Source organism: Bos grunniens, chromosome 1 (assembly GCF_055505025.1).
Source record: "Bos grunniens cultivar Pamir isolate PY7600 chromosome 1, Bosgru_T2T1.0, whole genome shotgun sequence".
NCBI classification, from domain to species: domain Eukaryota; kingdom Metazoa; phylum Chordata; class Mammalia; order Artiodactyla; family Bovidae; genus Bos; species Bos grunniens.
The window spans coordinates 104,250,560-104,274,408 of record NC_141165.1 but is presented as its reverse complement, the minus strand read 5'-3'; the positions used below and the strand labels follow the sequence as shown (position 1 = coordinate 104,274,408).

The 23,849-nt window shown below is 41.5% G+C and overlaps 1 protein-coding gene across 22 annotated transcripts in view; it reads left to right on the top strand.

Annotated features, from left to right (window-relative positions):
* The window catches only part of HHLA2 (HHLA2 member of B7 family), a 162,269-nt gene that overhangs the window by 109,966 nt on the left and 28,454 nt on the right, over positions 1-23,849 (top strand). For all 22 annotated transcript variants that reach the window (XM_086407830.1, XM_086407827.1, XM_086407819.1 and 19 more), the window contains one exon: positions 5,761-5,836. The gene's annotated coding sequence lies outside the window, so the exon portion shown is untranslated. The remainder of the gene's footprint in view (positions 1-5,760; positions 5,837-23,849) is intronic.

The following is a 23,849-nucleotide window of genomic DNA, read 5'->3' as shown; positions in this document are numbered from 1 at the left end:
TGAGGCGGGGCCTGGTTTGCATGCACTTCCCAGGTCTAAGCCTCTCAGGTTCAGGTTCTTGGGTACTCCACAAAGGCACAGACTTGGTTGGGCCTGCGTTTTGTGCCCTTCCCAGATCCAAGCAGCTCAGGTGACCAGGTGCTTGGTGAGCGCAGTTGCCCCCAGTCGGGGGCTGTGACTTATCTCCTCCCCTGTCCCTGCTGCTTGTTTTTCTGGGTGTACAGCTGGCATGCCTTCTCAGGTGTGCTGTATGTCTTTTCTGGAGACCTGATCTCTGGCTGTGACCCTCCCAGTGGATGTCGACCGTCCAGAATCCCAGGAAGTCTTGGTTAGCAATGAAGCCTGCTTGCAGTTTGGTAGATGATGCTTCTCTGGGGCCGTGATTGCCCCCTTCCAGCTCTGGCTGCTCTTGCCTGCCTGTCTCTGGTGGGGGATGGGCTGGTCCGCAGCCAGCTAGCTCTGCTCAGTCCTTTGTTCTGTGATGTCACAGAACACAGTCCTGGCGGTGTCTTAGGTTAGGGCTTTTCACAGAATAGCTATCCTACAGTCTGGGTTGCTATCTCTAGTTAGTTCCTTCAGATTGCCCTCAGGGCATTCATGCCTGGTCCTTAGCCTAAACAATGCAGCCTGCGCCTCCCTGTCCAGTCCGCACTTGCTAGTGGCCAATGCGAGCATCTGCCCTGCTTCTGAACGTTTATTTCTTATGAATTATTTATTTTATAGAAAAAGCAAGAGAATCCCAGAAAAACATCTATTTCTGCTTCATTGACTATGCTAAAGCCTTTGACTGTGTAGATCACAACAAACTGGAAAATTCTTGGAGATGGGAATACCAAACCACCTGACCTGCCCCCTGAGAAACTGTATGCAGGTCAAGAAACAACAGTTAGAACTGGACATGGAACAATAATAGACTGGTTCCAAATTGGGAAAGAAGTACATCAAGGGTGTATACTGTCACCCTGCTTATTTAGCATATGTGCAGAGTACATCATGAAAAATGGGTTGAATGAAGCATAAACTGGAATCAAAATTGCCAGGAGAAATATCAGTAACCTCAGATATGCAGATGACACCACCCTTATGGCAGACAGCAAAGAGGAACTAAAGAGCCTCTTGATGAAAGTGAAAGAGGAGAGTGAAAAAGCTGGCTTAAAACTCAGCATTCAGAAAACTAAGATCATGGCATCCAGTCCCATTACTTCATGGCAAATAGATTAGGAAACAATGGAAACAGTGACAGACTTTATTTTCTTGGGCTCCAAAATCACTGCCCAAGGACAGTGACTGCAGACATGAAAATAAAAGACACTTGCTTCTTGGAAGCAAAGCTATGACAAATCTAGACTGCATATTGAAAAGCACAGACGTTACTTTACCGATAAAGGTTCATATAGTCAAAGCTATGGTTTTTCCAGTAGTCATGTATGGATTGGACCATAAAGACCATAAAGAAGGCTAAGCACCAAAGAACTGATGCTTTTGAACTCTGGTGTTGGAGAAGACACTTGAGAGTCCCTTGGACTGCAAAGAGATCAAACCAGTCCATCCTAAAAGAAATCAATGCTGAATATTCATTGGAAAGATTAATGCTGAAGCTGAAGTTCCAATACTCTGGCCAGCTGATGCGAAGAGCTGACTCATTGGAAAGACCATGATGCTGGGAAAGATTGAAGGCAGGAAGAGAAGGGGATGACAGAGGATGAGACAGTTGGATGGCATCACCAACTCAATGGATGTAAGTTTGAGCAAGCTCCAGGAGATGGTGAAGGACGGGGTAGCCTGGCATGCTTCAGTCCATGGGGTTGCAAAGAGTCGGACACAACTGAGCGACTGAACAATGACAACAAGGTGGTTTAAATAGTGAAAATTTACTTCTTATGATTCTGGAGGCTAGAAAGTCCAAGATCAAGTTGCTTGCAGATCCAGCGTCTGGTGAGGGCCCACTTCCTGATTTGTAGCTGGCTGTCTTCTCACTGTGTCCTTGCGTGGTGGAGAGCAGAGAGAGAAACAAGCTGTCTTCTTATAAGGATGCTATTCCCATCTGGGGGGCCCTCTTTCCCAATACTGTTTCATTGGGTATTAGGGTTTCAGCATATGAGTTCTGAAGGGATGCAAACATGCAGTCCATAGCAGAGAGGAGGATCCTGTCAAACTGCATTAGATGACTACAGGAAATAGCTTTCACAGAAACTAGTCTTTCTTTTCTTATCAGTCTCTGAGATAGTTCCTATGCCTTTGGGTTGTGGTGTGAATTGTGGTGGTGAAGAAGACTCTTGAAAGTCCCTTGGACTGCAAGCAGATTAAACCAGTCAATCCTAAAGGGAGTCAACCCTGAATATTTATTGAAATGACTGATCCTGAAGCTGAAGTTCCAATACTTTGGCCACCTGATGCAAAGAGCTGACTCATTAGAAAAGACCCTGATGCTGGGAAAGACTGAAGGCCAAAAGAGAAGAGGATGACAGAGGACAGGGTGATTGGATGGCATCATCAGCTCAGTGGACATGAGTTTGAGCAAACTCTTGCAAACAGTGGAGGATGGGGAAGCCTGGCATGCTGCAATCCACAGGGTCACAGGACTAAACAACAACATGCCATTAGGCACATTGTGGTATAAGTTGTCTGGCCTTCACACATTTCCAGTACTAGCTAGAGATTAGATATCTTGGGCGTATTAAGTTAATTCTTGTCCAACTTTCTCTAGCTTCCAAATTTGATGACATTTTTCTCTCTTCTGTTTTTCCGATTTATATCTTTCTCTTTTTAAAAAAATTTTTTCTTCCCTAAATTTTTATTGACCTAAGGAGGTAAAAAATAAAATTAGAAACATATGTTCAACTGCTGTTTTAACCCAGAAATCCCGGGGAGCTCACTTCTTGACTTCTAGACAGCAGGCATTTTCTTTTCATTTGTTGCTGAATTCCTGAAATGTATCCTGCATTTAGCTCTAGTTGCTCTGATAACTCAAATTATTCATATTATTGCATTCTGATCAGGTCCTGTGTTCATATGACTAAAAACCTAGAGTGTTGTGATTTATGGCAGATTCTTAAATTCAGCCATTCAGTTTACCCTAAGTTTGCTTTTTGTTCTTAGTAACACTCCATTGTAATGCAGATAGAAGGCTTCTATCAACAGTCTAGAAACAAGTTGAAATGAAAATGAATTATCTATACCTATCTCTACTCCATTTGCGTGGGAGAAGTGGAAAGATAATCAATTCATGGATATCTTTTTAAAATGAAAGCCACATTTCTTCCCTTCATGGTTGTGAAAAGTTGACCCATCTTTTGAACAAATTGAGCAATGATTTAAAATTCTTGGTTATACATTGCAGATTTAAATTAAGATTTCAGAATGCAGTTGTTAATTTGAAAATAATGACCTCATCAAATGCTACGCTTGTTTTGGCTTCACATTTGACTTATAGGTTGGTAACAAAAGAATTTTGTTAAAAAAATTCAGAATTTATGTTCACAATAAAAGCATATAGATGAAAATTAGCCTCTTTCTTCCATAAACTTCACCAGAGTCTAGTTTCCCCTCTTAGAGGCAAGAGGCCATATTAAATTTACTATTTATGTCTTGAAAAATGATCTGTGTGAATATAATCATGTATATAGTATGTGAGCTTTTCTATGCTAACAAGATCATAATATGTATGCTGTTGTATGCCTTATTTTAACTGTGTACTTCTGAAGATTATACCATATCAGCATATTTAGATCTCCCTTATCCTTTTATAATTTTTTTTGTAGAAATAGAATAAATACAGAGAAGTACACAAACATGCATGTAGTTAAGTGAATCAGCAGAGAACAAAAACCTATCAGGTAACCACCACCTGGCTAGCCAAGCAGTCAGACAGTACTAATCCTTCATGTTCCCTCCAAGTTACTACCATCTCTCTCCCTCAAAGGAAGCCTCTTCCAAATTTTTATGATATCCTTCTCTTTCCTTTAGTTTTAGTACCTAAGTATAAATCCTTAAACCTTATAATTTTGCGTGTTTAGAATTTTTTGCCTGGGTTAGAATATCTGACAATTTAAATCATGCAAATTTAGCAAGGATTTAAAATTCTTGATTCTACAGGAATTGTTTTGTGTCTGGCATATTTAGTCCTTTCTATTTGTCCCATTTATTTTATTTTTTATCCACACCCTCCCCCCGCCCAAGAGTTTCTTCTTTCTGGCTTTATCAAAAATTTATTACTCATTTTTTTTTCTTTACTACCTTGAAAGTTACAGAATTTGGTAACCAGTAAACTGATAAACCATAAAATTATGACATACATTTTTGGTTTTCAAATCCTTATATTCTTGGTATTTACCTTCTTCATGGGCAATGCAAGAACCTGCGGCTCCTTTTAGATATATCAACTCTTTAATCTCCTCTGATTAGCCCCTCTCTCTTGGGGCTTCCCTCATAGCTCAGTTGGTAAATTATCTGCCTGCAATGCAGTTGACCCGGCTTCGATTCCTGGGTCAGGGAGATCCCCTGGAGAAGGAGATGGCAACCCACTCCAGTATTCTTGCCTGGAGAATCCCATGGACAGAGGAGCCTGACAGGCTACAGTCCATGGGATTGCAAGAGTCGGACACAACTTAGTGACTAAGCCACCACCACCTAAACTTTTAAGCCATTATTGTTATGTTCTTTAGTTCTGCTTATATTTTGAACACTATCATCATTGTCATTATCATCATTATCAGTTTATTTGTTTAAATTCATGTTTTCATTGCTTTTCATTCCATTCTAAATCTGGGTCTCCTGGTACTATTTTCTGTCTGCTGTAAAGCATGTCTTTAGTATCTTTTTTGGCTACAAATTCTGATTTACTGATTAAAATTATTTATTTCATTCTTATTGAAATATTATTTTGCTAAACTACTAATTCTAGGTTGGGAGTTATTTTCTTTTAATATTTTGAACATATTATTTTGTGTTTTCTGGTTCCTATTAACTCTATTAAAAGTTAGCTATCTGCCTAATTGTTGTTCCTTTAAAGGCAGTCTGCCTTTGTTACGTCCAGCTGCTTTAAAACTTTTTCTTTGGTTTTTAAAGTTTCACAGTTGGATCCCTGGTGTTTTTCTCTTTATTCTTTTTAGAATTGTTTTGGCTTCTAAGTTTGTATATTGATGTCTTTCATTTTGGGAAAAGTTTTATCCATTATTTCTTCAAATAATTCTTCTTGCCCATTCTTTTTCCCTCCCTAGAATTCCACTTATATGGTACCTTCTCACTGTATCCTCAGTTTCTTCCTTTCTAATCTCACTCTTTCATTTTTCTTTGCTTCATTTGGGATAGTTCTTTCAAGCCAATCCATATCCAGGCTACTAATTCCTTTTGGCTGTCTAAACGGGTATTAAATCAATTTATTAAATTGTCACTAATTTTGGTTATTATTTTCCAGTTCTTGTCATTTCTATTTATGGTTTTCAACCCTCTACCAAAATTCTCCATCTTGTCCTGTCTCCTTAATCTAAGGAAGTATGGTTATTTTAACATCTCTGTCTAAAAACTCTAGCCTTTAAGGTACTTGTGAGTTCTATTTGCTGTTTATTATCTTGTCTCTGAGTGCCTAGTTATTTTTTATTGTGTGCCAGAAACTATATTTGCAAAAATGTTGTAGAAATGATTTTCAGCTTGGGATAATATCTTCCTGTAAAGAAGATATGTGGGTGTTTTTTTTTTTTTTTTGAAGTCATATGGGGATACCAGTACTCTGAAATAACCTTAATTTGATTTCTTCCACAGCATGTAGAAGAGTACAAATGCTACACAAGATGCGATGGTGATACTTCTTTTGAATGATGCTGAAGTATCTTCTGTGGTAAGTTGGGAGATAAACAATCAGATTTTAATATAGTCTGTGCTGGCTGTTTGTTTAATACTTCACTGTGTACCAGGTAGTATTAAAAGTGTTTTTGAATATCATTAAATAGTTCTTATAAAAATGATCCCAAGATGGATATTACTATTATCCCTATGTTATAGATGTAAAATTGGACAAAGAGGAGTTGGGTAATTTGGCCAATGATACATGGCTTTAAATGGAAAACCTGAGCTCTGAATCCAAGTAGTCTAATTCTAGAGTCTCTGATCCTAATCAATGTGATAGAAAACTATCTTTAGGGGAAAAAACTACTGGGTATTGTTAGTACCAATTTCTCTGAGCTCCTTTTACTCAGTTCCTGGATGCTGAATGTATTGAACCAAATGGCAAACACTATTAACAGAATTACTTGAGTTTTTCTAAGGGCAGGTTTTATGAATGGTCACTAGGCTAAGTTAAAGAAATTGATTTGGTAAGAAATAATGCTGTTGAGGTGAATTTAGAGCCTATACTACTATATTATTCTAGGAAATGACAAAATTAGGAATTTGTGCGGAAGGGAAGTTAGGACTCGGCCTCTTGACTTTGTTTAATGATTATAAATTTCAATTTAAAATGCATTATCTGTTATTTTGGCAGCAGTGCTGGTGTCTAGAAGAAAATCACAATAGGATTGTTATGTGGGTGAGGGGGCTCACTAAAGAGGTCTCGTTCTATGTAAACTCACTGCTATGGTTCAGAGTTGGGAGGAAGCAGAGTGAACAGTGGGTTAACTGTGTGGCCTCTGTAGACTCCTTTGCACTGAGACTAGATGGAAAAACTGCCTCTCAGAACTCAGAATCTTTGCTCGATTCATGTGTGGGATTTGTTTATTGTGTTTCTTTTCACAATGACTGCTCAGCCTGCTTCAGCATGAACAGTTGGCTTGGTACCCAGAGAGTGTTTGATTAGCTAAGTTAGGAAGCAAGATGCCATACACTATAGAGGAAATTTATCCTGGATAAATGTAGATCATTTAGTCAAATTGCTAGACTCTCAGCATGCTCTGGCTTCCCTGGGAGAAAATGCCATAGGCACTTTCTTAGAAACACAAGAAAACAAAACTTATTTTCAAGGAACCTGAAGAGCATGACCTAACATACGATCCAGGGCCAGCCAATATGACCTTAGAGGGACAGATGCAATAAGAAAATGACCACAGTGACACATGAAACTAATCCTACCAGGGCTTTTGAATCAGAACTCCTCCCAGTTGCAAGTGACAGAAACCAGATTTCAGCCTATCATAGCCATCAAGAGATGGGGAAGAGGAACAAATTATGGTCTTTGGGCTGACTACACTGCATATAAGTATATTTTTATGCTTATTTATTCGATGGACAGAGGACCAAAATACTTTCAGTAGGACTAAATGTACTTTGGAAGGCTCTGAACTTAAAGCGGGGAGAAAGAATTCATTGGCTCATAATACTGAGAATAATAAGCATGGGACTAAATTAAACCTGACTGGATCCAAAGGCTGAAAAAATACCACTGCTGCCCTTCACCATCCAACCTACCTTTGCTCTCTGCTCCTCTCTTTATGGGCTTATTAACTCCTGTTGCATATGTGCTTCTCCTGTGTTATTAGAGAAGAGGAACACATGTTTGTTTCTCTCTCTAGATTAGTCAGGCCTGGGACAAGTATTGCATTGGTTACCTACTGATGCATAACAAATAATCCCCCAACTCAGCAGCTTAAAACAACAAACATTTATCATCTCGCACAGTTTCTGAGAGTGAGAAATCTGGAAGCAGCTTGAAAGTGAAAGTCACTTAGTCATGTCTGACTCTATGACCCCATGGCCTATACAGTCCACGGAATTCTCCAGGTCAGAATACTGGAATGGGTAGCCCTTCCCTTCTGCAGGGGATCTTCCCAACCCAGGGATCGAACCCAGGTCTCCCACGTTGCAGGCAGATTCTTTACCAACTGAGCCACAATGGAAGCCCAGAAGCGGCTGAGCTGAATGTTTCTGGCTCCAGGTCTCCCATTGGATTGCAGATAAGATGTAAAATGTTGGCCAGGGCTGCAGTCATCTGAAAAAGCTGGAGAAATTGCTTCCAGGCTCATTCCTTTGGTTGCTGGTTGGGAGAGTCATTTACTTGTCAAGTAGATCTCTCCACAGAGGCTTCTCATACAGCGTTGACAGCTGGCTTCCCCCAGAGTGAACAATCAGGGAGCAAGAGAAACCAAACTGGAGGACACAGTTCTTCTATAACCCAATTAGGAACATATCATTTCTGCAGTTTTCTATTGGTAAGACAGACCTGTGCCAGTCCAATGTAGGATACTAGAGTCTGATCTCTGAGGGTCATTCAAAGGCAGGCTCTCACAGTGGTCAAACTCTCTGATGGCCCCAGGATTTTTGCTTGCTGGTATACACACTCTGTAGAATTCCCTTTGAATGTGGACTAGGTCTGTAAACATGATTTGGTAGTCACAGCCTTGATTAGAATACACTCCCTGACAAAGTTGATTTTTCTTGATTTGCAGTTGATTTTGAGGTAACCAAGAGACAGAATTCGGAGTAGGCCTGACCCTAAGCAGTGAGTCCTTTAGCAGAGGTCAAGAAGCTATGTTCGTGCTGGCCTTGAAGCAGCAGACCACCCTGTGGTGGAGAGGACCCCGTGCCAGTGGATGGTGGGGGGGCCTCAGCACTACAGCTACAAGGAACCAGATTCCACTGACAGTCAGTGATCTTGTAAAATGACTACAGGCCTCAGATGAGATAGCAGCCCCAGCTGACAACCTTGACTGCAGCCGGGTGACACCCTGAGCACAAAATTCTGTTAAGCTATTGTGATTGTGAAATAATACAAGTGAGTTGTTCTAAGCTAGTAAATGTGTGGTATTTGTTATGCAGCCTAGGACCTAACACAGGTGCCTACCTGTGAAAGGCAAGGGCCAGATGGGTGTCACCTCTCTCAATCTCTCCTCATATTGTGAATTAGGAAGAAAATCCCCAAGGAGGGAAAGATGCTATTAGAGAAATGACACAATGGCAAGGACTGCTAGCAGAACAGATTAACTCTCAGAGTTTATTAGACTATTTCAAGCCTGGAGACTCTAGTCATTTGAAGGATATCCTTCAAACAATATCCTCCACTAACATCTAAAACATTGTTCTCAAATGTGATCTCTGTGCAACCTGAGGTGGAACTCTCTGGAGCGGTTTGTGAAAATGTAGCCCTCACTCCAGATTCAGTGAGTCAACCTCTGGGATGGGGAGCAGGGGAAGCATCTAGCTTAGGATTATGCATTATTTTTACTTATCATTTCACAGAGTTTTTTTCTTGGGAAGATTTTTGAAATCAGAAAACAGAAACGAATCATGGTAAAATCCTGACTTGCATTATAAATTTCATAGGAGAGCTTCCTATAACATGAAATATCAATCCAGCATTTAAAATCATCTGATAAATAAGGTACCTTTATATACTGTATTTTATTTCTCCATATTATTATTCTAATCTTCCCTTGATTGGACATGTAAATTGTTTCCATTTCTTCTCTGTAACAGAAATTTCTATCCATACATCTGTTATATCTATGATTATTATCTGTTCAGTCACTAAGTCATGTCTGACTCTTTGTGACCCCCATGGACTGCAGCATGCCAGGCTTCCCTGTCCATCATCAACTCCCAGAGCTTGCTCAAACTCATGTCCATTGAGTCCATGATGCCATCCAACAGTCTCATCCTCTGTCATCCCCTTCTCCTCCTGCCTTTCAATTTTTCCCAGCATCAGGGTCTTTTCCAATGAGTCAGTTCTTGGCATCAGTGGTCAAAGATTGGAGTTTCAGCTTCAGCATCAGTCCTTCCAATGAATATTCAGGACTGATTTCCCTTAGGATTGACTGGTTTTATCTCCTTGTAGTCCAAGGGACTCTCAAGAGTCTTCTCCAACACCACAGTTCAAAAGCATCAATTCTTTGGCACTCAGCTTTCTTTATAGTCCAACTCTCACACCCATACATGACTACTGGAAAAACTATAGCTTTGACTAGACGGACCTTTGTCAGTAATGTCTCTACTTTTTGATATGCTGTCTAGGTTTGTCATAGCTTTTCTTCTAAGGAGAAAGTGTCTTTTCATTTCATGGCTTCAGTTACCATCTACAGTGATTTTGGAGCCCCAAAAAATAAAGTCTGTCACTGTTTCCCTTGTTTCCCCATCTATTTCTCATGAAGTGATGGGACCAGATGTCATGATCTTAGTTTTTTGAATGTTGAGTTTTTAAGCCATCTTTTTCACTCTCCTCTTTCAGTTTCATCAAGAGGCTGTTTAGTTCCTCTTCACTTTCTGGCATAAGGATGGTGTCATCTGCATATTTGAGATTATTGATATTTCTTCCAGCAATCTTGATTCCAGCTTATGCTTCCTCCAGTTCAGCATTTTACATAAGGTACTATGCATATAACTTAAATAAGCAGTGTGACAATATACAGCCTTGAGGTACTCCTTTCCCAATTTGGAACCAGTCGATTGTTCCATGTCCGGTTCTAACTGTTGTTTCTTGACCTGCATACAGATTTCTCAGGAGGCAGGTTAGGTGGTCTGGTCTCTTCCAGAGAGATAGTGGTCCCATCTCTTCCAGAATTTTCCAGGTCAGGTGGTCTGGTCTCTTTCAGAGAGATGGTGGTCCCATCTCTTCCAGAATTTTCTACAGTTTGTTGTGATCCACACAAAGGCTTTTAGTGTAGTCAATGAAGCAGAAGTAGATGATTTTCTGGAATTCTCTTGCTTTTTCTATGATCCAGTGGTTGTTAGCAATTTGATCTGTGGTTTCTCTGCCTTTTCTAAATCCAGCTTTAACATCTGGAAGTTTTTGGTTCATGTACTGTTGAAGCCTAGCTTGGAGAATTTTGAGCATTACTGATTATTATAATAGAATCCTAATGGGGTTCTGGGGCAAAGCTTATAGTAGGTGCCCACTAGGATGTGTGCTCAGCTCACATCTACTCCCTCAGGGGCTCTGGCTGTGTCTTCATTCTCAGTCATTGTGCCTTATCATTCTGACCCAGGAATAGAACACCCAGATTCAGTAGAGTACCCAAATGATTTGGAAATCTGACAGAGGTGGAAAAGTAGGGGTCATCTCAAGTAGGGACCTGGTGCAGTGACCTCAGGCTTCTGCAGCTGGGTTTTGACATCTCACTGCTCCTACTCCTGTCCTTCCTGAAGCTGGTTTGTGCAGCCCTTGTTTGATTCACGTGAGCAACTGTAACTCCTTCCCTTCAAAACCATGTTTTGCTTGTTATCCTGGGTTCCTTTCTATTGCTACCAAAAACAAAACCCCCAACTGATCCTGTTGGTGGGTTGCATACAACAGACATCTAGAGAAAGGTAGTATTTGGAATTAGCCATGGGCCCTTACTGGGATAAAAGGCAGGGAAGCTCCCTTCTATGATCTGGGACAGAGATGTGAAACCTCATGATAAGAGGTTGCCAAATATTTCACTAACCTCTCCCACTCAGGCAACTGGGCATCTCCTTGGGGGCACTGCTGAGTGTGTGGGTAGCTGTTGCCAAAATTAAGAGTGGAGGCTGATGAAGCACGCTGACTGCTCAAATTGTGTTCCTGGCTCTGGTCCAAGATCAGAGGCATTAGGTGGAAGCGAAACGATTCAAATGTAGGCAATCTCACTGTCTAGCCTTAGTTCTTAACCACTTCTCTATGTGTGTGTGCCCCTGCCAAAGCAGCCAAGTTGTCTTCATATGAGAAGAAGCTAATGCCAGCTGCCCCCACGGTGCAGTTGCCTGAATTGACAAACAGAAACACAAGACTCCCAGTTCAATCTGAATTGCAGATAATCAGTAAATGACTTGTTTTAGTATTAGTGAGGGTTCCCAGGTGGCGCTAGTGGTAAAGAATCCACCTGCCAATGCAGGAGAGGTATGAGACACACAAGTTTGATCCCTGGATTAGTAAGCTCCCCTGGAGGGAAAAATGGCAACCCACTGCAATATTCTTGCCTAGAGAATCCTGTGGATAGCAGAGCCTGATGGGCTACAGTCCACGGGGTCACAAAGAGTCGGATATGACTGAGCGACTGAGCATGAGTATGATTATGTCCCAGACATACTTGTACTAAAATATTATTAGTCGTTTATCTGAATTCAAGTTTAACTGGGTGTCCTATGTTATATCTGGCAACCCTACACGGCTCAACATCTTATCTCTCTTTTCACCATTGTTCTCTGAGTAACAAAGTAATTTAAATTCAGCACATACATGCCTTAGAGGATACAGTGAAGAAAACATTCTCAGAGGAGATTTAAGAAATTCAGATCTGCTGAAATCATTGCAGCAGTCCTCACCAGGTAGTCTGTATTCAATGAGCTAGCCTATGCAGCCAGCTTTAATTTCAAGTTTGATGGCCTGGTGAGTGCAAACCATTTCTGAGTACTGTCCTACACTAGGTAACATTGAGTGCCTTCCTCTTTATCATTCTCAGGTTTTCTTTGCTGTCAAAGTCTACAAAAACTAAAAAGAAAAAAAAATTAGTTTGAATATGCATGTGTCTGGCCTACCTACCTCTCGTTTTGTTCTGCTGTTGGAGCTCAGAAAAATCTTCTTTCCTAAGAAACAGATTGCTGAGCCAGGCTGCAGAGTCCTTTAAAAATGCACATTGGCAACTGTTTTTGTAGGCTCAGACTGCGGAGAAGATGCAATGAAAATGAGATCCCTAAGCTCAGCAGAGTTAAGAATCACGCTGAAGCCAAGTGTTTGCAGCCCAGGTGGGTGTGGTCAGAGATCCAAAGGCAGTGCAGTAATCAGGGCTCAGGAAATATCAGACAAGCAGAAATCTTTGGCTCAAATCAAACATGAAATTTTTAGGAATTAAATTGATTATCCAGCCCTTACAGTCTAGTTTTTGTTTTTTGGAGTTTTTTGTTTGTTTTTTACTTTTTTTTTTGAAATTCAATTGTTATCAATGTTTGCAATGACTAAACTAGGGAACTAGATGAGAATAAAGTCTGACTGTCTACATGTATGGGCTTCCGTGGTGGGTCAGCAGTAAATAATCTGCCTGTCAGTGCCGGAGACAGTTTCAACTCCTGGGTCAGCAAGATTCCCTGGAGAAGGAAATGGCAACCCATTCCAGTGTTCTTGCCTGGGAAATCCCATGAACAAAGGAGCCTGGCAGGCTACAATACAGTCCATGGGGTCCCAGAGTTAGATACAACTTAGCGACTAAACAACAACAATCCACATGCACATCTTTCAAGCCTTTGAAAATATCTCAGGATGTGATATTGCTTTTGATCACCTGTTTTGAAGGTACAGGGTATGCAGCTAGTTACCATTTGGCTTTCCTACTCTAGGTGGCCTTTACAAGTAAGAGGTCAAAGAGCTGATGTCAAAGATAGATATTTCTGGAAAATGTGATAATTATAGACACCCCAGGGACTAGTGTGAGTGAACTTATCCACAGACAGCCTTTCTGGGAAAATAGCATCCATTTCAAGTATTTACAACAGAGAGTATTTAATCCCTGAAACCAGGTGGTAGAAAAGTAGGGAAATCAAATAGAAGAGAGTGAGGAACTTAGGAAACAGGAGGACGCTACCTCTATGATGAAAGGAATTGATGCTGTGGGATCCCGGGAATGAGGTCACCTTGTGGAATCTGGAACCTTGGCAGGTCTGCCCAGTGGGAGCATGACCTATGGAAAGGATGGAGCTGGAGCCAGAAAAGCTGCCCAGCACATCAGTCTTTGCTCAGGTGGTGATTCTCATATGCTGTTCAAATGTTGTTTACTGGCAGGTGAGCCTCTACTCGTTTCTGTGTTTCTGTAGCTAGAAATTCTTCTGTGGAGGCTTCTGGATTCAATAGACACTGGCAAATTCAGGCAGAGAGATAGAGGGAGATACCAACCAACACTGCTAAGAGGGTTTTCCAAAACGAGGCATCCTTGCCCGTGTCCTCATCTGTGTAGGTGGTGAGTTCCAGGCCCAGCATGATTCACTATGGGATGATGGTTCTGCTTCTTCTCATATGGGCCTCCAGTCCCTACTCTTCAAAGATTGGCTACCACTCTCTTTGAGAAATATAAATTCTCTCATCTATCCGCATCTTGAGCAAACCTGTCTTCTGGTAATTCCTCCTTGTCTCACCTCTGCCCCCTCTAATCTTTCTCTAGACCCTAGCCCTTCCATGGATGCACCGTCACCCCTTCCTTCCCTCTTTTCCCAGGCCCACAAACACACTGAACAACATTCCTTGATCCCATTGTTCTCTTCACTTATGATCCTAGTTCCCAACTACCTTTTCATTCCAAGTTGTTTCTGGAACCGTATCTATTTGCTGCCCCTTCTGTCTGCATGCTGACTAAAGCTCTGTGAACCAGACTTCTCCCCCTAAACAGGTGCTGCATCCAGGAGTAGTAATAGCTTTGACAAAGCCGATGCTTATTAAAATCAGTGATTCTCAGCTCTATAGTTAAAGGAACAGTAAAGTTTTGTTTCTAATCTGTCATGGACAAATTCATTGGGAAGATGTAATAAAAATGAATTTCTAGAAAAATGAAATTCAAAAGAACATAAAATGTAAGCCTCGATTTTTTATTATTACATACAATAGGCATAAAGATTTTGATACCAATTTGACAGAGTAATTTTAAATACTTATTCTGTATTCCTATACTTTTGGTGTTATGAACCAGTAATAAACAGCTCACTGACTGGCACCAGCCTGCAGAACCCCCCTACTCTGAGTAGCTCTGCTTTAGCTGATATTCCCCTTCAAATTCTGTTTCAGTCTATGGTCCTAAAGAAATGCTTTACTACCAGCAGCACACACTGCATAAAGTATGGATAGAAGAGAAGACTTTTTAGTCTAAGTCACAGCATAGGCTATGGTCATTCTTTCTTGCTGCTTATCCCTAAGCCAGAGCTGATACTCATGCCTTCTTTTTGCTATTACTCATTCTGTGGTCTTACCTTGAGCCCACCTCTGTACTATTTCCCCAGCATGGTAGCCTGAACCTTGATTCTTGAGCTGTTTCAGTTCTTGGTGCTCTTCCCTATAGATAGTCCCCCATTAACCTCACCCACAGCATATCAAAAAAAGAAAGGGATCCACTAAGTTCCTATCATATTCCTCCTAGTTGTACAGCAATAATTGCAAATTGTCTTATTAGTCATGGTCAATCGGCCCAGCCAAGACAGTATCCCACTTTTATGCTATTTTTTTTTTTTTTTGGCATGAAGAGCTCAAATGACCAGTTTTAGCTTCCAATTCAGAAGAACCAAACTGTGTCCCATGGTAAAAGTCTTCCCTTAAGTTTAAAAGAAAGGATGAATGGACATTAAAGGGACAGTGAGTTAAAAATGGGAAAGTGGGTTAGTCAGCTATCATTTTTAGACACTATATGGTTCTTAGATCCACATCTTGTAACTATGAGGAGACAGTGCCTTATTCAGCATGCAGTTCAGAGCCTAACCAGTACTCTGCCAAGTAGCTATGTCAAGTAACTTCCAAGGTGGAAGAAGCCCTGTGAGATTGCCGAGCTAGGTTCTTAGAGACCACTCCACTGTGTTAAAAGGTTAACAACTTCATTGATAGGGAGCATAAAATGGGGAGTTACATTTGAATTAGACCCTGGCCTTTGTTTCTGATCAAGGAACTCCCTTCACAGCCAATTTAGGTGGGGTAAAAAAATGGCACATGGAGTGTTCCGGAAGTCCTCAGTGGCAATCTGCAGTGGCAGTCAGCTGTAGCATAGCCTGGTTCGCTTTGATGCAGGAAAGGAACAGAGAGAAAGAACCTCTCTCCCTGAAGCCACAGCTGCCTTATTTGGGTTCCATGCGAATGCTCACCAAATAGGGTTCACCACAGAAGAGGCTCTCAGTTACATGAATAAGTAACGATGGAATCAGGTTAACTTGGCCTCTTTTTTCACACTTGCTCAGTAGACTCCTGATCAACCTCATGCTCTGGATCCATTCCTAATGTTCTGTATTCTCATCATTTCCTCAGTCTTCCAATCAGCCTTTTTCCATCACCTTGACCAACAAGTCCAAAACATGATACAGAGCCTGGCCTAAAGCCTCATCTTCGTTCAGCCAAAGCTATACTATACTATACCAAAGCTATACTACTCAATGCCCTACAGAACTGGAGATTTCCCTTACTCCCTTGTCCTTCAGGCTTACCTGTCAGAGTCTCTAGGCCTATAGAGCCTACTCACAGGGGACAACAGTTCTTCTCCTGCAAAACCATTCTTGGTGTGTGTATGCATACTTGGTTGCTTCAGTTATAATTGATTCTTTGCCACCCTCTGGACTGTAGCCTACCAGGCTCCTCTGTCCACGGGATTCTCTAGGCAAGAATACTGGAGTGAGTTGCCATGCTCTGCTCCAGGGGATCTTCCCAACTCAGGGATCACGCAAACCCACGTTTCTTATGTCTCCAGCATTGGCAGGCAGGTTCTTTATTGCTAGGGCCACCTAGGAAGCCAACCATCCTTGGTACTCAACAGCTTGTTAAGTGAACCCCCTTTGAGGCCTTAAGCCCTGGTTGAGGATGAAACAACAGTGTGGTAGGCTCTGTGGGCATGTAAACAATCTGCTTGTACAATTTATTTGGTCTTTCAGAGCTTGATGGAATTCTGGAAGGTGTACTCAGCTTTGTTTTTACATTGTGGTAGATATTGGATCTCTGATCTGTACAGTCTAAAACTCAAGTATCTTCTTCAGAAACTCTGTGTTATCTGATCCTCCTAGACACAATTTGTGAAAGAAAAATCCCTTGCTAAAGGAACAAAGCCTTTCTTCAAAACCTAGGAGCTTTTATTGCAGTTCTCTCACTAGGAATTGCCACAGGCATCATTTAATATCCAGATCTGTCTCCGTCATCACATTACCTGGTCAGCTTGGTCTGTGAGGGACCAGTATACTCATGTGCCCAGATGAGTCAAATGCATGTACTCTGTATTTTAAAAGTCTAAAGACCAACATAAAGCTTCTATATTGTCCCGTCTTTACTCTTAACTCTACACTTTACTTTACTCTACTCTTAACTTTACTCTTTATTCTTACTCCTAAATTTAACAATAAACTTATGACGTGGAAGTACATATAATTACGTCATGATGTGTCCAATGTATTCTTTCTATAAATATTCACGTCCTTGTTGTATCATACACTGTGAAGTTACTTTACTGTTTTATAAACTTATTTTTAAAGGTTTCTTGAAAACAAGTATCTACTCCTTTTGTTTGAAAGAAATAAGGAGAAACAGGAACCCTAGAGAGTAAAATTAGCCAGGCAAACTCTTTCTAGTTGTTTAACAGAAAACTTCCGTTATTTGCAAGATAAAGCTTCAGCTGAGAATCAGTATTTTCCTTATAATGTTGACTCTAAAAAGAAACAGGAATTTTAAGGTTAATGTGGTTCTGCTAATAGAAATCTATTCCTAGAAAAAAAACTGAAGGCACATTAAACTTACTACAAAGTTCCAGTGGCTCATAACTAATGTTTGTTTTGGCTTCAAGATTAAAAGTGGTTTTGTTACCATTAGCAAGAAAATGCATATTTCTAACTTTACTCTGCTAAGACATAATACAAATTCTTTTAGTATTTTGATGTAGGGAGAACAGACTTTTTTCTCTTTATGTAGACAGCAATGGAACCTGCTTCCTGTGTCAGCAGCTCTTCATCAGGTAAAAAAAAGTTATTTTGTGTCACTTTGGATGTTCAGAGACATTTGAAGACCTAACTAACAGCAACTTAAACTTAATTAACAGGAACTCTAAAGATAGAAAATCCATAACAGGCACCTATAAGGACTTAAAAATACTATTTCAAACCCAGATCCTTTCCATCCTCCTGCTCTATTATTCTTATTTTGTTGATTTTTTAGTCCTCCTATGTGTTTCCTCACATCTGTAGGGTGGCTGCTGCAGCTCCAGGCATCAAATCAATGCTCAGAAAATAGAGAAAGGGCGGCAGGGGGGTTTATATGAAATTCTCCTCTTGCATCTATCCCTGTTACAAGGATTCCATAGAAATTCTCCCAACAGATTTTTGTTTATGTTCCATTGTCCAAAAAAAGTATCAGTATTTGTTTTTTTCAGTTTGATTTTAGTAGTTAATTTTGGATACACAGAACCCTTTTGTCGTTGTCTTTTAGTCTCAGAGCTAGGAGGAGGAAAAAGTGTGGACATACAAGCATATAATTGGAGTTCAGTATTCAAGAGTGAGGTAAACATGGTTAGCTGTTGGATTCTCAGTTTGCAAGAAAGTTGGAAAGTTCTGACTGGCTTCCACCCCTGACATAGGCCCAGCTCTTCACAGTGGTCACCCCTAGTTTCTCCTTTTCCAAATATAGAGGACTCCTAACCCATGCTGAGTTGTGATGGTCATTTTATTTATCTTTTCTGAACCCTTTCTCAGTCCTCCTTTTAACTAGAAGTGGTCATATCCTGCACAGGGCTGGGCAGAGAAGGGGTTCAGTTAGCAAGAAAGAGAAATGGTACTAGTAACTGTCACAGTGTCCTTTTCACTTTATCCGTTTCACACTGTTTGCTTTTAAATTGTTTTCTGTCATATCTACTTATTTGATGTTTACAAGCTGGCTTCTTTTATTCATCTTCTAAAACACAAATTTGACTTCATCATTAACTTTCCATTTCCTTAGTATGGATTACAAGAATGGTCATGATTGAGCCCTTGCATACCTTTCCAGCATTTTCTCTTCCATGTGGCCTATTTGGTTTCTGTGTTCTCTAGCAGCTGCACATTTGTTCTACTGTCTGCCTAGAATATCTTCCCTCTTCCACTTCCCTATACTCTTCCTTACAAGTCAGTTTCTCCTTGTCTTTCAAAACTGATGCTTCAAGAAGCTTTTCTTAAAACCCTGTTCCCTCTTAAACTCCAGTATTTTCCCTCTGTCCTTCCACAGCACCAGGGCAGGGGGTTCCTTAGTGCTGCCTGTATATGTGTATTTGGATTTATTTGTTTATATAATCCATTTATTTTTTGGTTCCAAACTAAGCTTTTTGAGATTAGAGACTGTCTGACTTAAGGTCCTGTGATATATAGGAGAGATGTTCAAATTGTGTGTTTTAGTGGCAAAAAAGATGGTAGGCTTGCTGGATGACTGGGTTTCCTTACAAAGAAAGATCTAGTCCTGTTACCTAGAAGGTAAGGATAAATTTGAGATATTTCACTTTCTCTTGTTCCTCAGAATTTTAAAGTTTCTGACTTTAATTTAGAAATGGTTTGTGAGGAAAAGATAGGGCTGAAGCAATAGAGCTTTACAAACAAAAGTTGTTTGGCAGGATTGACTCTGAGCTGTACAGAGAGCTTACGGATACAAAGCCAACCTGATAACCACTGTACTTTCGAAATGACCCATTGAGCCGTGCACACAGAACTAGGCCAGCAGTCTTTTCTTTCCTTCTGCACCAGCTAGTCAGGTGAGCTACAGCTTTAAATTCTAAGGACTGAAACCCACCAATTCAGGTATACAGGGACACAAGTACCTGGCAGAAGGCAGTGCATTGTAAATCATCCCTTAACAAACAAGAAGTCTCGCCAAATTAGGTCATATGGATCCCTGCTTGGACCCTAGCCCAGCCAAGGGCCCCTCCCTCATTCAGAAGGGTTCTTTTCCCATTCAGGTTCACACAGTCAAAAAACAAAATCAAATCTGAGATTAAAGCAGCACAAGCTTTATTCAGTGGCCAGAGAATGCAGAAGCAGAAACTTTGTTCACAAATAATTTCTTGCCTGCGGGACCATTAAGGTAAGATTTGAAGGGCAGGACTAATGAGAGGGAGGCATGTGCATTGGATTTCTGGGAATAGGCGGGGCTCTTCCTGGAACTGGGATGCCACTTCTTTTCAACCCTTGTACGGTCCTTTAGCATCAGGTTGGGAAGCAGGTTAAACCATCTTGGTGCACACAGACATTCTTACTGTTACAGTGAGATGGTAATGAGACACAGGGGGCCCTTTGTCCCACTTTCAAAGCTGAATCAGCTGATGCAAGTTACAGTCTTATTCCTGCGCTGTGAACACAGCCAGAGAGTGTGGTTATGTGTGGTTTTCTGTGGGTTTACTGGAGGGAGGAGCCGGGGTATGGTTCTGGGGCAACGGTGTTAGTAACATGGCAGCTAAGAGTCTTGTCAGGATTGGGTTTTGCCTCTTCTTCACACTAAATCCTGGATTCTGATACTCATTACAGGTCACTCAACCCTAACACCCTGACAGGTAGATACAAAGAGGAGTTCTTTACTTCTGTATTTGAAAGAATGATACAGGGACGGAGTTAGAATAGTTAATTTCATTCTAAGGAATACTGAATATATCATTTACCACACAGTAGGATATTTAAATATGACAACCATGACCATCATGGAGTGGGATTCTGATATCAGACTTAGGTGATCAACCTAAACCAACATTAGGAAGGAAGCCTTCTACTGATTAGCCCAGACTCTTTGACCTCCAGGTGCTGTCGCCACCCCTCTGATATAAAAATGTCATCTCACATTGTCTGAGGTGAGAAGTCACAGTATCATTTTAGAGCTTTCATTATTTAGTTGAAATCCTTACATCTGACATAATCAACCCCAGCAGTTAGTGTGGTTAAAAAGAAGTGAGATACCCAAATTCCATATTTTTAATGTTTATTTTTTTTAAGTTAGAATACACTGCTGTCCATTCATTTTCTAGATTTGTTGAGTGGAGGGCACCAAGGCCTTTCTCTGAGTATGGGGTCACTGTTTGATCTTCTATATTATCTTTTTTACACAAACTAATCAATATCTCACCATCTGATATTTCCAGTTTTTGTTTCTTGAAAGTGGCTGGAGAACTTTGTATTCAAATTGTTGAAAAGAATCCAACTCCTCCTAGAGCTTTACAATTTGTTTTCAGTCTTTCTCTATTGACTCTCCCACACCTAATCCAAACAGCTGAATTTTCTTGCTCCTTTTCTGTGCTTTATTTAGCCTCTCTGAAGCATTCATCTTATTTAACTTAGTTGTTGGAGAAACACCAAGTATGCCTTGTCCTCCCATGTAATCAATTAACATAATATTTAGTTAGATGATTAGCTGATGACAACATACGTTCTGAACTGAAGGGGGTAGAAGTGGACGGGCACAGCCAACTGGCTCCCGAGGCATTTGATGTGTCATAGACATCTGTTTAGGGTCTGTTAAAGAGGGAGAGGTGATGTTTCCAAGAAGTCCTTGGACTTGTATCTGTGCATGTTCAAAACTCACTTCACTTAATGGAGTCTTGTTCAATTCCTTACTATCTTTATGTGACTGACAAAACAGCTGCTATTTGCCTGTTTACCCTGCCTTTTTTTGCCTGTTGTCTTGGGTTTGCAGCCTTCTTGCTAAAAACAAAAGACTCCACTCTATCCAGCTATATTCTTTTTTGTATAGAGCACAATCGAGGAGGATTTATGATCTACACTTTTGGCAAGAAGAAACATTGCATGATAGAATTCTGAACTGGAAAATGGTCCTTGAAGGTTAGTAAGTGCCCTGGCCCCTTCGGTGTAGTGTGGTTTCCCTTACACGTGCTTTGTCCAGGGCTCCACTTCTGGGAGAGCAAACCCTTTGGAGATGCGGGTTTGTGGACATGTAACGAGGTGGTGTTTTCAAAGGAAACCTGTGAGGAAGTATGGGAAGCAGGATGGAACAGAAGATGCTAAGCAAGGATGGGGCTTTAGGTGGAGTCTCAGCCTTGTTCCCACAGTGGGGCTCTGGAGCACAGAATAGCTCTTGCCTTGAGGCCACCAGGAGGGCACAGAGTAGGGAAGGAGTGTGACTGCCAGACCACAGCTTCCATTATCTAAGGGCGAGACTCTGAAAAGGCTGCAGTGATGTGAGCAGGTAGCACCAACTGAGCAACGTGTGCATGAAAACTGAATGGTTAAAAGTGATCCCAGGGGATCTGAGCAAATGCCAAATGGTCTTGTTGCTGTTGTTGTTGTTTAGTTGCTAAGTTGTGTCTGATTCTTTGTGTCCCCATGGACTGTAGGCTGCCCTGCTGCTCTGTCCATGGGATTTCCCAGGCAAGAATACTGGAGTGGATTGTTACTTTCTTCTCCAGGGAATCTTCCTGACCCATTGACCTTCTGTCTGCTGCATTGGCAGACAGGTTACCATGAAGCCATCAGGGAAGCTGTGTTAACATACAAAATATCAGATATTAAATATGTGGCATTTTTGAACTAGCTACTTTTATTGGGCCTGATTTATGAGCCTCCCTAGATTTTCTTGGGAGAAGGCAATGGCACCCCACTCCAGTACTCTTGCCTGGAAAATCCCATGGACAGAGGAGCCTGGTGGGCTGCAGTCCATGGGGTCTCGAAGAGTCAGACACCACTGAGCAACTTCACTTTCACTTTTATGCATTGGAGAAGGAAATGGCAAGCCACTCCAGTTTTCTTGCCTGGAGAATCCCAGGGATGGGGGAGCCTGGTGGGCTGCCGTCTATGGGGTCGCACAGAGTCGGACACGACTGTAGCGACTTAGCAGCAGCAGCAGCAGATTTTCTTGGCCTTCCCTATTTCCTGAGCCTTCAACTGGTTGGACAAAGAGAGCCCCATCCCCAATGCCACTGACTCCAAAACATCAGCAGCCTTCCCTGGGGAGGCTTCAGCATGTGCCCCATTGATGCCTCCATAGTGAGAGCTGCCACCATTACAGGGTCCAAACATGACCTAAGGAGATTCCCAGAGGTGGTGGTTTCCTTTGCCCCATGTTTCCATATTCAAAGTATGATACTGGGAGGCATTAGTCTGGCTTCCTGAGTGGTGCCCCAAGGGAACCAGGAAGAGCATGGGGGTTAAAGCCCCATGGGGAAAATTTGCCTATGGAGAAAATCTGTCGATGAATCCCTTTTGCTCTCTTCCTCTGATGGATTGTTCTGAGGTGCTGTGGTTCTGCAGAGGAGGCCTGGAGAGTGTCCTTTATGAGTGAGCGAGTGCCCCTGTGTTCTGTTCTAAAGCTGAGGCCAATAGGGCACCACCACCTAATGCCTGCTTTTCTTCCTTTCTTGTTTCAATTTTCCTTTGCCTCCACTCTTGCTGCTCTGCAGCTGCACCTCTTCACCTCCCTCCCAGATGTGTTGAACACACTTTTAACCTGGTTTCCAAACAAACCAAGAGCTACTCCCTACACCTACCTGCACCCCGTACTCAAAAAATGTGCTTGAAGCAAAGACAGTACATGTAGAGATTCAAAATTTCAACCCAATATGTAAATCCTCAAGTGGAGGATTTTCACTATAAAATATCAAGGAAGATTTCTTTTGAGTAAAGAGTGGGTAATCCTAAAATTGTTCTTTTGTTCATTTTTCTATCTAAACAGAGTCAATCCTAGTAAAATCTAAGTGGATGCTAAGGAGAAATCCCTAGGATGCTACAGAGTTTTCCTTTATTATGACTTCTTTCCCAAATTGGCACAGTGCCCTGAGCATTGTGAGAGGCACTGAATTTAAAACAACGCATAGGAGAGAGGAGCTCCCTGGAATCCGTTTTTCCTGGAGGAATTCATAATGTGAACTAGCATGATGCAAATGATGTGAAACATTCTTGTTTATTGAACAAGACAACTGACCTTCTGTGTGCATCTGGTCATATCTAGGCCAGCAGTTATGAGCCAAGACCAGTCTTTAATGTTAGGGCTGGAGAACCTGACCTGAACACAAGTAAAGTTTGTTGTTGTCACAATTAGTGCTGAAGGCCTCAGTCAGTGTGCCGTGCTGTGCTTAGTTGCTCAATCGTGTCTGACTCTGCAACCCCATGGACTTAGCCTGCCAGACTCCTCTGTCCATGGGATTCTCCAGGCAAGAATACTGGAGTGGGTTGCCATGCCCTTCTCCAGGGGAGCTTCCTAACCCAAGGATCGAAGCCAGGCCTCCCACATTGCAGGCAGATTCTCTACCATCCGAGCCACCAGGAAAACCCTCAGTCAGTGTGGTCTGTGGCTG